The sequence below is a fragment of the Lissotriton helveticus genome, chromosome 1_2 (assembly GCF_964261635.1).
Source record: "Lissotriton helveticus chromosome 1_2, aLisHel1.1, whole genome shotgun sequence".
NCBI lineage: Eukaryota > Metazoa > Chordata > Amphibia > Caudata > Salamandridae > Lissotriton > Lissotriton helveticus.
This window is the reverse complement of record NC_136058.1, coordinates 446464670-446480441: the sequence shown is the minus strand read 5'-3', so window position 1 is coordinate 446480441 and position 15772 is coordinate 446464670. Positions and strand designations below refer to the sequence as shown.

Genomic DNA, 15772 nt, shown 5'->3' with positions numbered 1-15772 from the left:
ACCGGAAACAAGCATCCTAGGACCGGTTTCGGATTCATAATCCTCATCAGCCGGGCTATCTTGAATCCAGTGGTAGAGTGAGCAAGGGACTCACGTCTGGGCAAACCCTGCCAACTCAGGGCGTACAAAGCGATACCAAAGGGGATGATGGACGGAGTGCTTGAGCAAATCAAACACTCACCCCCCAGTCAACTGATCTGGGTTTAGTCCATCAGCATTCTTTAGCTCACTCCACCACCCAAGTTCAGACACGGCCATATGCAAATCAGTCTGACCCTGTGCCTCAAGGGAACAGTCCAGCTCGAACTGCCAAGCCATGTCTTCCCTGGACTGGAAACAAGCATCCAGGGACCGGTTTCGGATTTATAATCCTCATCAGCCAGGCTATCTTGAATCCAGTTGCAGAGTGAGCAAGGGACTCACGTCTGGGCATACCCTGCCAACTCAGGGCGAACAAAGCGATACCAAAGGGGTACACATTAGGAATGGCATTTCGTTCTGCTGAAATAATAAAAAAGTAATCTTGTACTCTGCTATGATGTTACATAGATTGTTGGCTGCAATGCATTCCATGTTTCATTCAAACATGCTTTCTACAGGGCACATACATGATTTGCTGCTGTAGAGAAATAATGCTCCTGTGTACTGTGGCAGTCTCAGAAATATTGAAAAACTTCATGATTTCTCTTTCAGCATTTCCTAGTAAAACCTTTCAATTTTTCACTCAATCATTTGGCAGAAACATAACTTAGTACCATTAAAATAGTTGTCATGGGGAACATTCATGTGGGGTTAGGACTGGCTCGATCAGAGTGCTTGCTGACTTGGAGGAGTATGGAGTTGACCACCTTGCCTGGTCCGGTGTGGAACCAAGCCAGCGATGCTTTGCTGCAGGCTCATTTGCCCTGATAGCTGGTCAACAGTTTGAGGAGGAGGAGGTGAAGAGCTGGCTAAGTGTGCCATGACGATTCAAAAAGGGGGTGGTGATGGACAGAGTATCTGAATTAAGCAGAACACTCCTACCCAGTCAAAAGATCAGGGCTTGATCCATCACCGTTTTTTAGCTCACTGCACCATCCCAGTTCAGAACCTGGCTACATGCAAATTAGTCTGTCTCTGGCCCAGTGCATCATGGGAACAGGGCAGACCAAACTACCAAGCCAATTCTTTACTGGAAAGGAAACAAGCTTCCGGGGACCGGTTTCTGGCATTACAGCCGTCTTCGGCCCGGCTTGCTTGAATCCTGATGGTGCAGTGAGCAAGGGACTCACATCTGAGCATACCCTTCCACACTTGTGGTGGCCAAAACGATTCAAAAAGGGGGGTGGTGATGGACAGAGTATCTGAATTAAGCAGAACACTCCTACCCAGTCAAAAGATCAGGGCTTGATCCATCACCGTTTTTTAGCTCACTGCACCATCCCAGTTCAGAACCTGGCTACATGCAAATTAGTCTGTCGCTGGCCCAGTGCATCATGGGAACAGGGCAGACCAAACTACCAAGCCAATTCTTTACTGGAAAGGAAACAAGCTTCCGGGGACCGGTTTCTGGCATTACAGCCGTCTTCGGCCCGGCTTGCTTGAATCCTGATGGTGCAGTGAGCAAGGGACTCAAATCTGAGCATACCCTTCCACACTTGTGGTGGCCAAAACGATTCAAAAAGGGGGGTGGTGATGGACAGAGTATCTGAATTAAGCAGAACACTCCTACCCAGTCAAAAGATCAGGGCTTGATCCATCACCGTTTTTTAGCTCACTGCACCATCCCAGTTCAGAACCTGGCTACATGCAAATTAGTCTGTCCCTGGCCCAGTGCATCATGGGAACAGGGCAGACCAAACTACCAAGCCAATTCTTTACTGGAAAGGGAACAAGCTTCCGGGGACCGGTTTCTGGCATTACAGCCGTCTTCGGCCCGGCTTGCTTGAATCCTGATGGTGCAGTGAGCAAGGGACTCACATCTGAGCATACCCTTCCACACCTGTGGTGGCCAAAACGATTCAAAAAGGGGGGTGGTGATGGACAGAGTATCTAAATTAAGCAGAACACTCCTACCCAGTCAAAAGATCAGGGCTTGATCCATCACCGTTTTTTAGCTCACTGCACCATCTCAGTTCAGAACCTGGCTACATGCAAATTAGTCTGTCCCTGGCCCAGTGCATCATGGGAACAGGGCAGACCGAACTACCAAGCCAATTCTTTACTGGAAAGGAAACAAGCTCCCGGGGACCGGTTTCTGGCATTACAGCCGTCTTCGGCCCGGCTTGCTTGAATCCTGATGGTGCAGTGAGCAAGGGACTCACATCTGAGCATACCCTTCCACACTTGTGGTGGCCAAAACGATTCAAAAAGGGGGGTGGTGATGGACAGAGTATCTGAATTAAGCAGAACACTCCTACCCAGTCAAAAGATCAGGGCTTGATCCATCACCGTTTTTTAGCTCACTGCACCATCCCAGTTCAGAACCTGGCTACATGCAAATTAGTATGGCCCTGGCCCAGTGCATCATGGGAACAGGGCAGACCAAACTACCAAGCCAATTCTTTACTGGAAAGGGAACAAGCTTCCGGGGACCGGTTTCTGGCATTACAGCCGTCTTCGGCCCGGCTTGCTTGAATCCTGATGGTGCAGTGAGCAAGGGACTCACATCTGAGCATACCCTTCCACACTTGTGGTGGCCAAAACGATTCAAAAAGGGGGGTGGTGATGGACAGAGTATCTGAATTAAGCAGAACACTCCTACCCAGTCAAAAGATCAGGGCTTGATCCATCACCGTTTTTTAGCTTACTGCACCATCCCAGTTCAGAACCTGGCTACATGCAAATTAGTCTGTCCCTGGCCCAGTGCATCATGGGAACAGGGCAGACCAAACTACCAAGCCAATTCTTTACTGGAAAGGAAACAAGCTTCCGGGGACCGGTTTCTGGCATTACAGCCGTCTTCGGCCCGGCTTGCTTGAATCCTGATGGTGCAGTGAGCAAGGGACTCACATCTGAGCATACCCTTCCCCACTTGTGGTGCCCAAAACGATTCAAAAAGGGGGGTGGTGATGGACAGAGTATCTGAATTAAGAAGAAACACTCCTACCCAGTCAAAAGATCAGGGCTTGATCCATCACCGTTTTTTAGCTCACTGCACCATCCCAGTTCAGAACCTGGCTACATGCAAATTAGTCTGTCCCTGGCCCAGTGCATCATGGGAACAGGGCAGACCAAACTACCAAGCCAATTCTTTACTGGAAAGGAAACAAGCTTCCGGGGACTGGTTTCTGGCATTACAGCCGTCTTCGGCCCGGCTTGCTTGAATCCTGATGGTGCAGTGAGCAAGGGCCTCACATCTGAGCATACCCTTCCACACTTGTGGTGGCCAAAATGATTCAAAAAGGGGGGTGGCGATGGACAGAGTATTTGAATTAAGCAGAACACTCCTACCCAGTCAAAAGATCAGGGCTTGATCCATCACCGTTTTTTAGCTCACTGCACCATCCCAGTTCAGAACCTGGCTACATGCAAATTAGTCTGTCCCTGATCTGTTGACTGGGTAGGAGTGTTCTGGTTTGGTCTGCGCTGTTCCCATGATGCACTGGGCCAGGGACAGACTAATTTGCATATAGCCAGGTTCTGAACTGGGATGGTGCAGTGAGCTAAAAAACGGTGATGGATCAAGCCCTGATCTGTTGACTGGGTAGGAGTGTTCTGATTAACTCATATACTCTGTCCATCGCCACCCCCTTTTGAAATTATTTTGTCCACCACGAGTGTGGAAGGGTATGCTCAGACATGAGTCCCTTGCTCATTGCACCATCAGGATTCAAGCAAGCCGGGCCGAAGACGGCTGTAATGCCAGAAACCGGTCCCCGGAAGCTTGTTTCCTTTCCAGTGAAGAATTGGCTTGGTAGTTTGGTCTGCCCTGTTCCCATGATGCACTGGGCCAGGGACAGACTAATTTGCATATAGCCAGGTTCTGAACTGGGATGGTGCAGTGAGCTAAAAAACGGTGATGGATCAAGCCCTGATCTGTTGACTGGGTAGGAGTGTTCTGATTAACTCAGATACTCTGTCCATCACCTCCCCCTTTTGAAATTAAGTGTGCCATGAGGCTGGCAGTTCAGTACATCCCTGAGAAGTGAGCTTTGAGTCAATGTAGTTTCCTCTTATACCACGTGCAATTCACCCTCTCCAAAGCCTCACGAATTCCTGGGTGTGAAGGGCGGCTGATTCTGATTGGGTGCTTGATAGTTTACCAGAAACTCATGTTCTTGATTGTTCATGTTTGTCAGTAGTTAATCAAACACGCCCAGGGGTTTTATCTCTTCAGTGACCCAAGCTGCAATAAAAGTTTCTTTGACATTGCAAAAAAAAATGAATGGCCGACGAGCCTCTGTAGGTCAAAGATTGGAAGGGCTGGGGAACTGTCATTCATCTCACTGCTAAGCAGAGCAGTGTCATGCTTCATCCTCCATCAGGCCTCTGATTTTGACCAACATCGCTTAGAACACTGAGACTTTAGAGCCCATCCTTTAATGAGAAAAACAAAACTACAAGTCCCATAAGCAATAGTGGTGGAAGGTGTCACGCATGACCTGGGACAACATCCGAAACATCACAGCCAGTTCCATTTTTTAAGTACTTGACACAATATTGAATTTATAACCTTTGTTTTTTATGGTCATTAGTTACCAGAATACTAAAAACATGTATTATATTTTCAGGGTCAATTAAGTAATGGTCACCAACTTGGAAGCTCAGTTAATTCTTCAGTATTTGTCATTGATCTCCATGTGTGACTGGTTTAGGTCTGCCCCCTGCATCGTTCCCGATAACTCACACAGGTAAGGGCCTTGTAGCAGCAACATGATAACCCGATACTCGTCTGTAAGAAGTGCGCTCTGAGGCAGGTATCCAATCATTTTTGTGAAACAAGCAAGCGCCAATATCTGCTATGTACATTTTTTAAAATAAAACACAATCAAATCACAGTATACTTTTCCGGAGGTTCAGTCCCAGAGACATTCTCTGTAACTGAATGCAGTCACCCTAGGAAGCATGTGCTTTTAAGACAACTTGTGTTCACTCACCTGAAGGTGACATGCTTCATCATTGGGCTATACTCCTCACCAAGCCGGCGCTACAATGCCTGGCGGGCAGATCTTTTATTAAGTACGCCGGATGAGCATAGTAGGACAGAGGATGTTGTGTCATAAGATGTGAGATTGGTGAAAGTCTGAATATAAGATCAATTATCGACCAGTTGCCGCAATATAGTTCAAGTGATCTTCCTGGTCCATGTTGAGATTAAAAACAGTGGCAGAGAAATTGAGCAACTAATGGCCCCTATCACTGTGTGAAAGTATCGATCACCTATGGACCTGCTGGTAAGCTGGGGTCTATACTTCAGGTCAACTTTTTTCATGCCTTGTGTAGTCATGGAGCAATCTGTTGGCATTTCATCAGGACCAAATATGGGAAAACGGGTAAATGTGACCTAATCTTCACAGCGTGAGGAGCTTTGTAACTCAAAGCCCTGCACCGTGCATAGGTGATAAGGTGCCTATTACCATCTTACTACCACAGGTGAGCGCTGTCTAGCAGAGTGCACTAGATACGGTAACCCTCCTAAAAAACAGGACAAACTCAATTGTCCGATAGAGAGGACGCCGCATCAGAGGGCAACTGGTTTGAAAAGCACATGCTTCCTAGCGTGCCTGCGTTCAGTAAGAGATAATGTCTCTGGGACTGAACCTCCAGAGCAGTATACTGTGAGTTGATTTATATGACGAATGTGTATACTGGACTGTCATTTTCCTCGTCATCTCTTATGATATGTAAAATAAAACAAATCTATCATACATTTAATGCAAAAATAGCAAAAGGCCAAGCAAACTAACAAGTGACAATTGTCTTTACAATGGACGAGAGCATCCACCCTGAAGCAAGTTGGAGTATATAATGCTAATGCGTTTCCCTGTTCTCCGCGTTTCAGACAGATCAACAAACTCTCCATTTTTGATAGAAAACCTTGTGGGCAACCGTCGAGCCTTGCCGCGTAGGGCCAGCCACCTGCTAATGGAATGTACTCCATTCCATTTCTGTCCTGGGTGCCACGCCAAGTATCCAAGAAGTAGAGTTATTCCGTTCCTCTAATGGCAGAGTCAAAGATTCAACAAAAGACCGGGTCCAGTTGTGCCCACGTGGGGTCTACAATTGGGACTCCATTTGTTGGATTGTAATGCCCTCACACACCCTCTCAGGTGTCATGCTTCATTATCTGGGCTGCTCCTCGTTGGGTTGGCGGTGCAATACTCAAAAGGCTCCCTAAAAAGGGGCACTTTATCGGAGATATTTTCTCCAACAGCCTTATGGTGAAGTGCTGGTGTGGGGACAGAATTGTGTAGATGTACAGTGGTGAGTTAAAATAGGATTGGTAGTACCTACCAAAAAGTAGTTTATTCTGGGGGTCTCCTACCCTAATTAAAAACAGTGAACAAGGCACTCATCCGAGTATAATGTCTTGTATCGGAGTGTCCTTTGTTAGAAGATGTGGGTCAACATGTTTATCGCGTAACGTGAATGTACTAGTGATTCTTCAGGACCGAAAAAAAAGAAAAACTATCTACACCTAAAATCTACTGCTAATAGAGTTATTCATTGAAGAAACGGTGTCTACTGACAAATGTACCTGTTGTAACCTGGATCTACCTGTAGAAGGACAAAAAGATATAAAGATATCATTCAGGCATATATGGTATACAACAGTTGTAGACACGGCCTTCGTGGTGACTCTGATCTCTATTCTTTACTCATGTGTCGTAAACGCAAATGCGTTGGATGACAATAAAAATGCATAAAAACAGGTGGTGAAGCCCCACAGTGAGCTATCGTGACTAGTTGCCCCTTTGGAAATCCAGTGATACAGCAGAAATGCAAGGTCTGGACTCACCCAATTCAGTTAAGTACCCAGGTATCAACAGTACCCGGCGGACCACGCATAAGGCTTTGCTCCTATGTGTGTAGGACTGAGCCAGAAGGGATAAAGTGGTTAAAAATGCTGATTCTTGAAAAATATAAAGAAAAGATTAAATCAAGTGGCGCCAAAATCAACATAATACAGCACACCACGCAACAGATCCACTCTCTGTATGTAGCCATAGTCAAGGTGCATGATGGATCGCGTACAACCAAGCTTAGAGCGCACCCTGTGGCGTGTCTGGCATGGAGAGTATGTGGAATAGGAGGAAGACTGCGACGCTTGTAAGTCGTTTTGGTCCAAGAGGACTCTACCCAATCATCAGGCTCGATGACGAGAGAGGCAGCACTGAAGCATTCAACACACTCTGGATATCTTCGGGGAAGAATCTGACCAAGAAGAGATAGAAGCGTCCGCCGCAGACGAAGAGGCCCTCTCCATTCCAGAGTCCGATTCGGAGCTCGAAATCTATCTGGAGTCCCAAGATGTGACATGGTGCCGTGAGTGCCGAAGACCCCTTGCTCCCTAAATCCTCTTCTAAAAGTCATAAGACTACGGTACCACCTCTACCTTCTAGCCACGGTCGGCACCTAAACAATGTTTGCAATGCCGCGTTCCTCGGCTCGGCACCAAAACAAACCGCCAAGTCTTCCGGCCCCGGATCGAGTCGTATGAAATTACCTTCAAATCCGAAATCATCAGGCTCCAAGGACCAATCTGGTTCGGAGCCAAAACCTTCCTCTTCGAAACACAATCTCGCTTCTGAGCAGAAACATTCTAAAGACTAGCCGAAATCCGAGGGCAATGTTTTCGAGCTTCCAGAACCAATTTTAGACGTTCTTAAGTCCAAATTGAATCCCAAACAAAAGAATATTGAAATTAATCCTGATACTGGCCACATTGTGGCTAAAAATCCAGCAAAACACAAGCATCCTGGAGAGGACACTTCTGATAAGATTCCCTTAAAGAAGAAGGACATGGCTACTAGCCATGTTTATCCTGCCCACAACCCTCCCCACCTCCACCTTCTTCTCCACAGTTAATAATTGAAGAGCCCTTACACATAACACCTCAGGGATCTCCACATCCAGATCCAGATGTGGACAAGGTGGTGATGATACTCATTTGCCTGCAGACCCGTGGAATGATTACACCATTGACCTCCAGTAGACAATGAGCCAGACCTTTACCCAGCAACGCCATCACCACCAGATGATAATATGGCTTATGATCAGCTCATTGCCAGAGCAGCGGAGTATCATGGTGGTACCATTACATAAAGAGACATTAGAGGAGGACTTTCTATTTGAAACACTTGAGTCTACGCACAGGTGAAGTCAAACACTCCCTATGCTTGAAGGCATGATGAGGCATGCAGATGATATCTTTAAAGACCCTGTCAGAGCATGTATTATAACTCCAAGGTTAGATAAAAAATATCAACCATCACCATCAGATCCTGTGTTTATTAAGGGACAATTACCTCTTGACTCTCGAGTAGTGTCCAACGCTCGCAAAAGAGCTAACCTGCAAACCTGTGGGGATGCACCTCCCCAGATAAAGAATCCAAACTTACAGATGCCTCGGGGAAACGAGTAGCTGTTCAAGCTGCTACCCATTGACGCATCGCAAACACACAGGACCTACTAGCTAGGTACGACAGGGCACACTGGGATGAGATGGAGCAACTGCTCCAATATCTCCCAGACGAACACAAAACTAAGGCACAGCAGTTAGTTGAAGAGGGGAGACTCATTTCGAAGTCCTCAATGAGACACAGCACAGCACAGCAGACACTGCAGGAAGCAATTATAAGCATTTCCTCTTGTAAATATCAACAGTTTAGTAACCAAAGTCAGATCATCAAAATAGTACTGGAATGAATCACTAGGAATCAGGATTCAACCCCATCAGGAACTGTAGAAGCCCGCCCCTGCAAGAAATTCAGTACAGGGAAAAAGATCACCACTTCATCAGCAGGCTTGAAAACATATAAGTAAGCATGAGCAATACAGGCAGCATAAGACGGCCACCATGCACCAACAGTCAAAGACCTGAACGGTCTTATCACCAAGGGGCAGGAAATAGTTAATTCAATAGAGCCTGCTCTCCAGGCATATACAGTTACTTGGCCCCAGCACACCTCCTGTGTGAATCATGCCTCAGCACTGCTTGGGGCTCAATGGGGCCAACAGGGCCCAGTCACGGCGTTCCCCGGGGGGAGGGGTGAACTCGGGCCTCAACCCGGCCTTCCGCCCTCCTCCCCTGGGGGTTACCTTTGGTCTTCGGCCATCCGGGGCCCTTGCGGTCGTCTGGTGGGGGCGGTCGCGTGGCTTCCCGCTGTCTCAGCACGGTGCAAGGCGCTGTCTCAGTGCACCGCCGCCGGGGACAAGGAAACTCACTACGGGGCAAAGCGGAGGGGCGCCTTCGGCTCCTGACCCCTTCCGTGAGGAGTCGCAACCTGCTCCGGGTGCCGGGCCTTCCTCACGAGGCTCGGCGGGGACAACCAATGGCTGGGAGGCTTGGGCGGGGGCGCGGCCGATGACGCGGCGCCGCTCCCGCTCACGTGACAGGGGCACAGGCAGGCTTCAGGCCCAGTGCGACCTGGCAAACTTGATGCGGCAGCCCTCCTGGCATCGGGGGCCGCCGAGGGGGGGTTCAATGACGCGACACTCCACCGGGGCGCCGGGGGAGTAGAAGGAGGGTGATTTCCGGCCCAGCGCAGCCTTTCAAGGATTCCGGCGGCCCTCTCCTGGCATACGGGGGCCGCCGAGGGGGGAACACGCGACCTCTGAGGAGATTCCTCGGCGCCTCAGGAGGGCACAGACGGCTCCGGGCCGTGGAGGTGAGTCAACCTGCGCTGTTCACTTAATTCCCAGAGCGCTACGGGGGCAAAACACGCGGCCAATGTAGCGCGTGGGTCAGAACAGCGCCGGGAAGCGCTTGAGGCACTTGATGTGGGGGCGCTCCCAGTGGCACGGCAGGGCTCAGGGCAATAGCGCTATACAGTACAGGCAGTTCCAGATACAGCGCTGGACAGGGGGGCAGGAGATAACGCTTTTCTCACAGTTCAGCAGGGACTGCAGGCAGAATGGACAGCAGAGCAGTTCAGACAGGGGGAGACAGGCGGGGCTGGTGGGCCCGCTGCAGGCAGGGGGGCGCTGGGCAGCACAGTCCAGTACCTGGTCGATCCCCCAGCAGTCTCTGGTCAAGGGAAAGTAGTCTTCTTGGCGCTTGGATGGTTCTGCGCCCTTAGATGTTGGTTTCTTGAAGAGGGAAGGGGGTTTGAGTTGGAGGCTGGATGAGTTTTCCTCAGTCACTGCAGATGGACCCTGGAGTTCCCTACCGCTGGGCCAGATCAGGGGGCTAGTCTAGGACACCTCACTCAGCTTAAGAGGCAGCACCTAAATCCTGTCACTCCCAGTGGCATAAGTTCCTAACTAGGCCCTCCCGCCTAAAACTCCTGCGTGGGTTCCCCAGGTCAGTGATGCCCCAACTGACTAGAAAAAGTTCCCTCCCTTGCTTAAGTATGCCCAGGTCAGGTGACCACTCTCTAAGGCGGCAAAAATCAGCTCCGCCTTACACCTGGAAGGTTCCAGGAGCTTCCCCACTCTACCTATGGACAGGGGATGGGTGGCTGGCATTGCAACATTGTATGGGGATCCAGCCAGCTCCTGGCAGCTAGGGTGCTACACTAAAAGACCACGCTGCAGTAGCAGGGGCCAGTGGCAGCCATGTTTAAAGTAGAGAGCACCTACACCCCAACATGGATTAGCCATGAAAAGGTGCCCGAAGACCTAAGGGCCAACAAAAAGAAGGTGGGAAAAATGAGGCAAGGGCGGAAAAAAAAGGGAAAGACCACCCTAGGGCTGACAGGTCTAACAAGCATCTTTTAAGTAATTGTTAGCAAGGAAGGCTACATCAATTCCTGGTAGACCTTGATCCACATTCTCCTCAAGAGTAGGGAAAGAAGGCACACCACTGGGTAAAAACAAGGGTGACCAAGACTCCTGCTGGTGGGGGGAGACCAAAAGAAAGAGGCCAGAAAGCGACCCTAGGGAAATGGGGTAACCCAAAAAAGAAAGATTCTTCTTCAGGCCCCCAAAAACCTGTTCAAGAGAGTGGACCCAGAGACTCTTGACAGCCAAAGGGTGCGTACCAGGGTAAGAACTGGGATCCTAAGAAGGCTTGGTGCCATGGCTGTAGGTCACTTGGGCACTGACCTTAAGACTCTGGCTGTAAAAACAAGACATATACCTCTGGTCCACCTGCAGTACCTGCAGCTGCCAATCTCCAGATGGGATCTCAGAGAGCAATGACCAGGCCAAGGAGCTCACTGAGGTGACTCGAGTAGGGGATGTGGCCGTAGCCACCTTAGCTGCCTGGCCCACTAACATGCACATGGGGTTAGGGTGGAGGCCTTGAGAGACACTGGTGCCAGCATTATTATTATTATTATTATTATTATTAAAGGCTTTTGTAGCGCGCTCTATTACTAAAAAAATAGTATCCTGGCGCGGTGAAGGCTGAACAGAAAAGGGAGAGGACAGACACCAGGAAAAAATGAAAAAGGATTAAACTGTGGCGTTAAAAAGGTGAGTCTTTAGTCCTTTCTTAAAAGCACTGAGAGTAGATGCAGTTTTTATATGAAGGGGAAGAGCATTCCAGGCTTTTGCGGCTCTCACTGAAATTGATTGGCCACCCAGTCTGCAATAGTTAAATTTAGGAACGGACATTTGGCACAGGTTGGCCGATCGAAGGGGGCGGTTAGGGACATACAGACAAAACCTTTTCCTCAGGTAGGCTGGGCCTGTTTGAAGGATAGCACGATAGGCAAGCACTAAAATTTTAAACAAAATCCTGTGGGCAACTGGGAGCCAGTGAAGAACACGGAGAAGAGGTCGAGCACTGGAACGCCTAGGTGTATTAAACAAGAGTCTAGCAGCGGCATTTTGTATGACCTGAAGACGGTGGATCAGGTATGCCGGCAACCCGCAGAACAATCCATTCGCGTAATCCAGCCTAGAGAGTATCAAGGCGCGAATGACAGTCTCTTTAGCCTCTTTCGGTAGGAGAGGTAAAAACCTACGTAAAGTTTTCAGGGTAGAAAAGCAGACCCCAGTAAGTTTATTTAGATGGTCTTCAAATTTAAGGTTCTTTCCGAACCAGACATCACCATGGTGACTGAGCAGATAGTTTCCTTGGAACAGTATCTGCCTGGAAGGACCTTTCCAGTCATCAATGCTGAAAATGTGACAAAAACCTATCCCGCAGGCGAGGGTATCTTTTGATTTGGGAGGAGTTGTTGGCAACGAAGAGGTAGCAGCAGTGTTTAATTTGTAAAAAAAAATAAGTGCTGGTGCTCCCAATGGGAGTCCACTGCAGCTTGCACCACACATTGCATTCAAGCATTCAAATTGCTCCTCATGCAAAATCACGCTTTATCGTATCGTATTAAGCCCACAGCAGCAGTTCTTCCACCACTGCTGCTGGCTTTTAACTTAATAATAAGATTTCTCTGCAAACGTTACAAGCCAGCAGCAGTACAAGAAGAGCTGCAGCCATGGGCCCCACACTATTATTTAACATGATCGTACATTTCAAAGCTTGAATTGTACACAAATATAACGCTGGTCAAAGGCATTAATTACTTACCTGGAATCCGGGAGAGCCGTCTTAGTTTAAATTAATCAGCAGCGGAGGAGGCCTGCTTCTTGACACGCTCATTGCTTCTGTCCTGTGATAATGATTAACTGCTGCAGCTGCGCAGTGTGCTAGGCGGGCCGCGGGTAAAAACAACTACTGATTGGTCCGATTTGAGGAACAAACTTCTAATGTTATATTTTGCAATCTTTTATTGGTAGTGCATTACGCTTGCGCGCTACTAATGAGTGACTGCAAAAAGGAAATGAGGTTTTACGGTGTTGGTGACATACGTCGAGACCCAGCCCAGGCCCCAGGCAGTTTCAGTTTCTGGCGGTAATGTGAGGTATGTGGCTCACATTTAGGCGTGCAGCAGATTCGAAATAGTTTACGCAGGGATGGAGAGAGGCTGAAATGGTGGCACCTACTTCGAGAATGCGCAGTCAATTATTGCTCAATTGCATGTGGGCTCGGCTAGAGTGTAGACATGGCCCTGAGATATAAGTGCCGGTGCTAAGCACCGGAAAGCACCAGCACAAATTAAGCACTGGGTAGCAGTCTCTTCATCCATACTAGTTGATTGTTTTCTTGGCAATGATTTGGAGTCCTTAGCCTGGGCTGAGGCTGAACTGAGGATCCATGCAGAAGTACTTGGAACCTCACACTGTGTGTGTGTGTGAAAACCATTGCACAGAGCAGAGCCCGGGTGTAAAAGAGGTGCTGAAGTCTGGAATAATGGCCCAGTCCTCCAAGAGAAAAGGCAGGAAAATTGGAGAAACAGCTTCTAATCAGACACCAGACCATTCTCCTCAGGAGGAAGAAGGGTCAGCCCCAGAGATAACTGAGTCTCAGGAGCTGAAGTTTTACCAGGATGAGCTTTTGTCCCTGGGGTGATCCTCTAGGGAAGATCTGTGCCAGGGACAGAAAACCTGTCCCACACTTGAAAACCTGTGATGGCTAGCTGCAGCAGAGGAAGGAGGTGATGGCAGTGGTGCCCACGGGACGTATTGGGAAGAATCCTTTACACTGAGGCCAAAGACCCCAAACCTAGTGCCACTAGGAGAGTGGTAGAGCGTTTCGGGAGTTCCTGCGCCTCCATTTGTGCATTATAAGCAGTCACATATACAACTTATTCTGTCCAGACTCTTTGAGATTATCAACAAATGGACTGTGCTTCTCGGCTTTCCATGATAGAACTTCGGGTCAGAGTTGTATATGACGTATTGTTTGGCATCTGTGCAGCCACATCTGCTTTAAGATCAGTGAAAGCAGCCACAAAGCATATCTGGATGAGAGTCTTGAAGGTAAGTAACTCTCAGAAGCTCTTCCCTTCAGTGGGGCAAACTTGTTTGTATCTTTCCTAGAGGACCTGGCTATGGCATCCCTGTAGCTGGACACCTTGACCAGACCAGAACTAAAGGCCAGGGATGCACCAGAAGGTGAAGGAGATTTGTAACTCCTGTCCCATCTGTCAAGCCAGTGGCACGACAGGTGGGCACCCAAAGGCCCCCATAATCCCGCTTCCAATGGTTGGTGTTCCCTTTGAAAAGGCAATGATTGACATTGTTGGTCCCCTTGACCCCCTACAGCACCAGGGAACAGTTCTGCTGGTAGTAGATCATGCCTCCAGGTATTCCGAGGCTATTCCCCTCTGGACTACCACTGCCCCTGCAGTGGCTAGGGCCCTCATTAGCATCTTTACCAGGGTGGGTTTCCCTAAGGAGGTGGTGTCATACAGAGGTACCAACTTCATGTCTGGCTACTTGAAACACATGTCGAAGGAGTGTGGCGTGAGTTACCGGTTCACTACCCTCTACCACCCACAATCTAATGGCTTTGTTTTGTTTTTTTAGACCTTTATTTTAATTTTAACAACATACAACCTGGCAGTCAGAGTATACATAGGCATATCATACCAATATGTTCTACGTAAGTAGGTTAATCAAGAAGCAGTCACTAATTACACATGCATTAATCTGCTTTCCGATTCTCCAGGTGATCAATAAGTGTCCCATTCCCCTAACTGGGAATGTACCTTATAATTATCATGTGGAGACACCTCCTTGCTCATCCCCAGTGTCGTAGTGTTTTGCCTCGTCAGTTTCAGAGTCTGTGCCTGTGTCTGTTGTCACTCGGGAAGCAGGAGCTAGGAGTTATCTGTATGAGACCGGCAAGTGTTTGGTGTATCCTCAAATTTGTCATCCTTTCTGCTAAGGCGCATATGTGTCTTCTCAGCTAGGGCCCAGTCGAGCGCATCTCTATGCCAGAGCGCAATCGTTAGGGCTTGCTGGGACAGCCATGTGATTGCATTTTTACGTCATGCCAGTACCATAGGCGACTGATCAAATTGAAAGGTTATCTTGCGCCCTTCTGGCATCTAATGAGGCTTAATAATCAGCATTTCGGTGTCGGATCAATACTTAGTTGTGTGGCATGTACCATTTCTTCGACAGCTTGTTGCCAGAAGGAGTGTATTGCATCGCAGGGCCATCGTTAATGTAAGAAATCAGCCCCCACAGTGTTGCAGCGCAGGCGTATATCTGGGCAAGACACGACCATTCGATAAAGGTCTTGTGGCATTGAGTAGGTTCTTCACAGACATTTATAATGTATCATTTGAAAATGGGCATTACTAGAAACCATGCATGTTAGTTTACAGGACCGCTGCCAGTCTTGATCTTCCTTTGGAATGTCAAAGTCTAAATTCCAGGCCTCTCGGGTCCGTGTGTAGTGTGAAGTGTCTACTGTACTGTTTAAAATGCAGCCCTTTAGGGGTGCGAGGGGTCGTGGCTCCTCCTCTTCCTTTCGGGGATGTTACAACCAATATCAGCAGTACCATCCCTATCCGGGCCAACCGCGTTACTCCTCCTCCCTGCAACAGCAGTCGTTTCGACAGCTGCAGGCTGCCTCTTAAAAGCAGTACAGAGGGAAATCCTCCTGCTGAGGTAGAGATTCCTCAAAAAAGCAGTTCCAACTGCCAACTGTCAACCGCTCTTCCCATCAATCCGACCAAAGCTGGAGGGCGGATCTCCCATTTCTTCTCCAATTGGTCCGTAATAACTACAGATCGATGGGTTTTGGACATAGTGTCCAGAGACTACACTCTGGAATTTGTGAAATTCCATCAAAAATCTCCCCCCAGAGGTCCTCCTCCTGACCGTC

The 15772-nt window shown here is 48.6% G+C and overlaps 1 long non-coding RNA gene across 1 annotated transcript in view; it reads left to right on the top strand.

Moving 5' to 3' along the window:
* Window positions 1–15772, top strand: part of LOC144807695 (uncharacterized) — a 105662-nt gene that overhangs the window by 78792 nt on the left and 11098 nt on the right. The window contains exon 2 of the long non-coding RNA XR_013606385.1: window positions 4713–4832. This is a non-coding gene — a long non-coding RNA (uncharacterized LOC144807695). The remainder of the gene's footprint in view (window positions 1–4712; window positions 4833–15772) is intronic.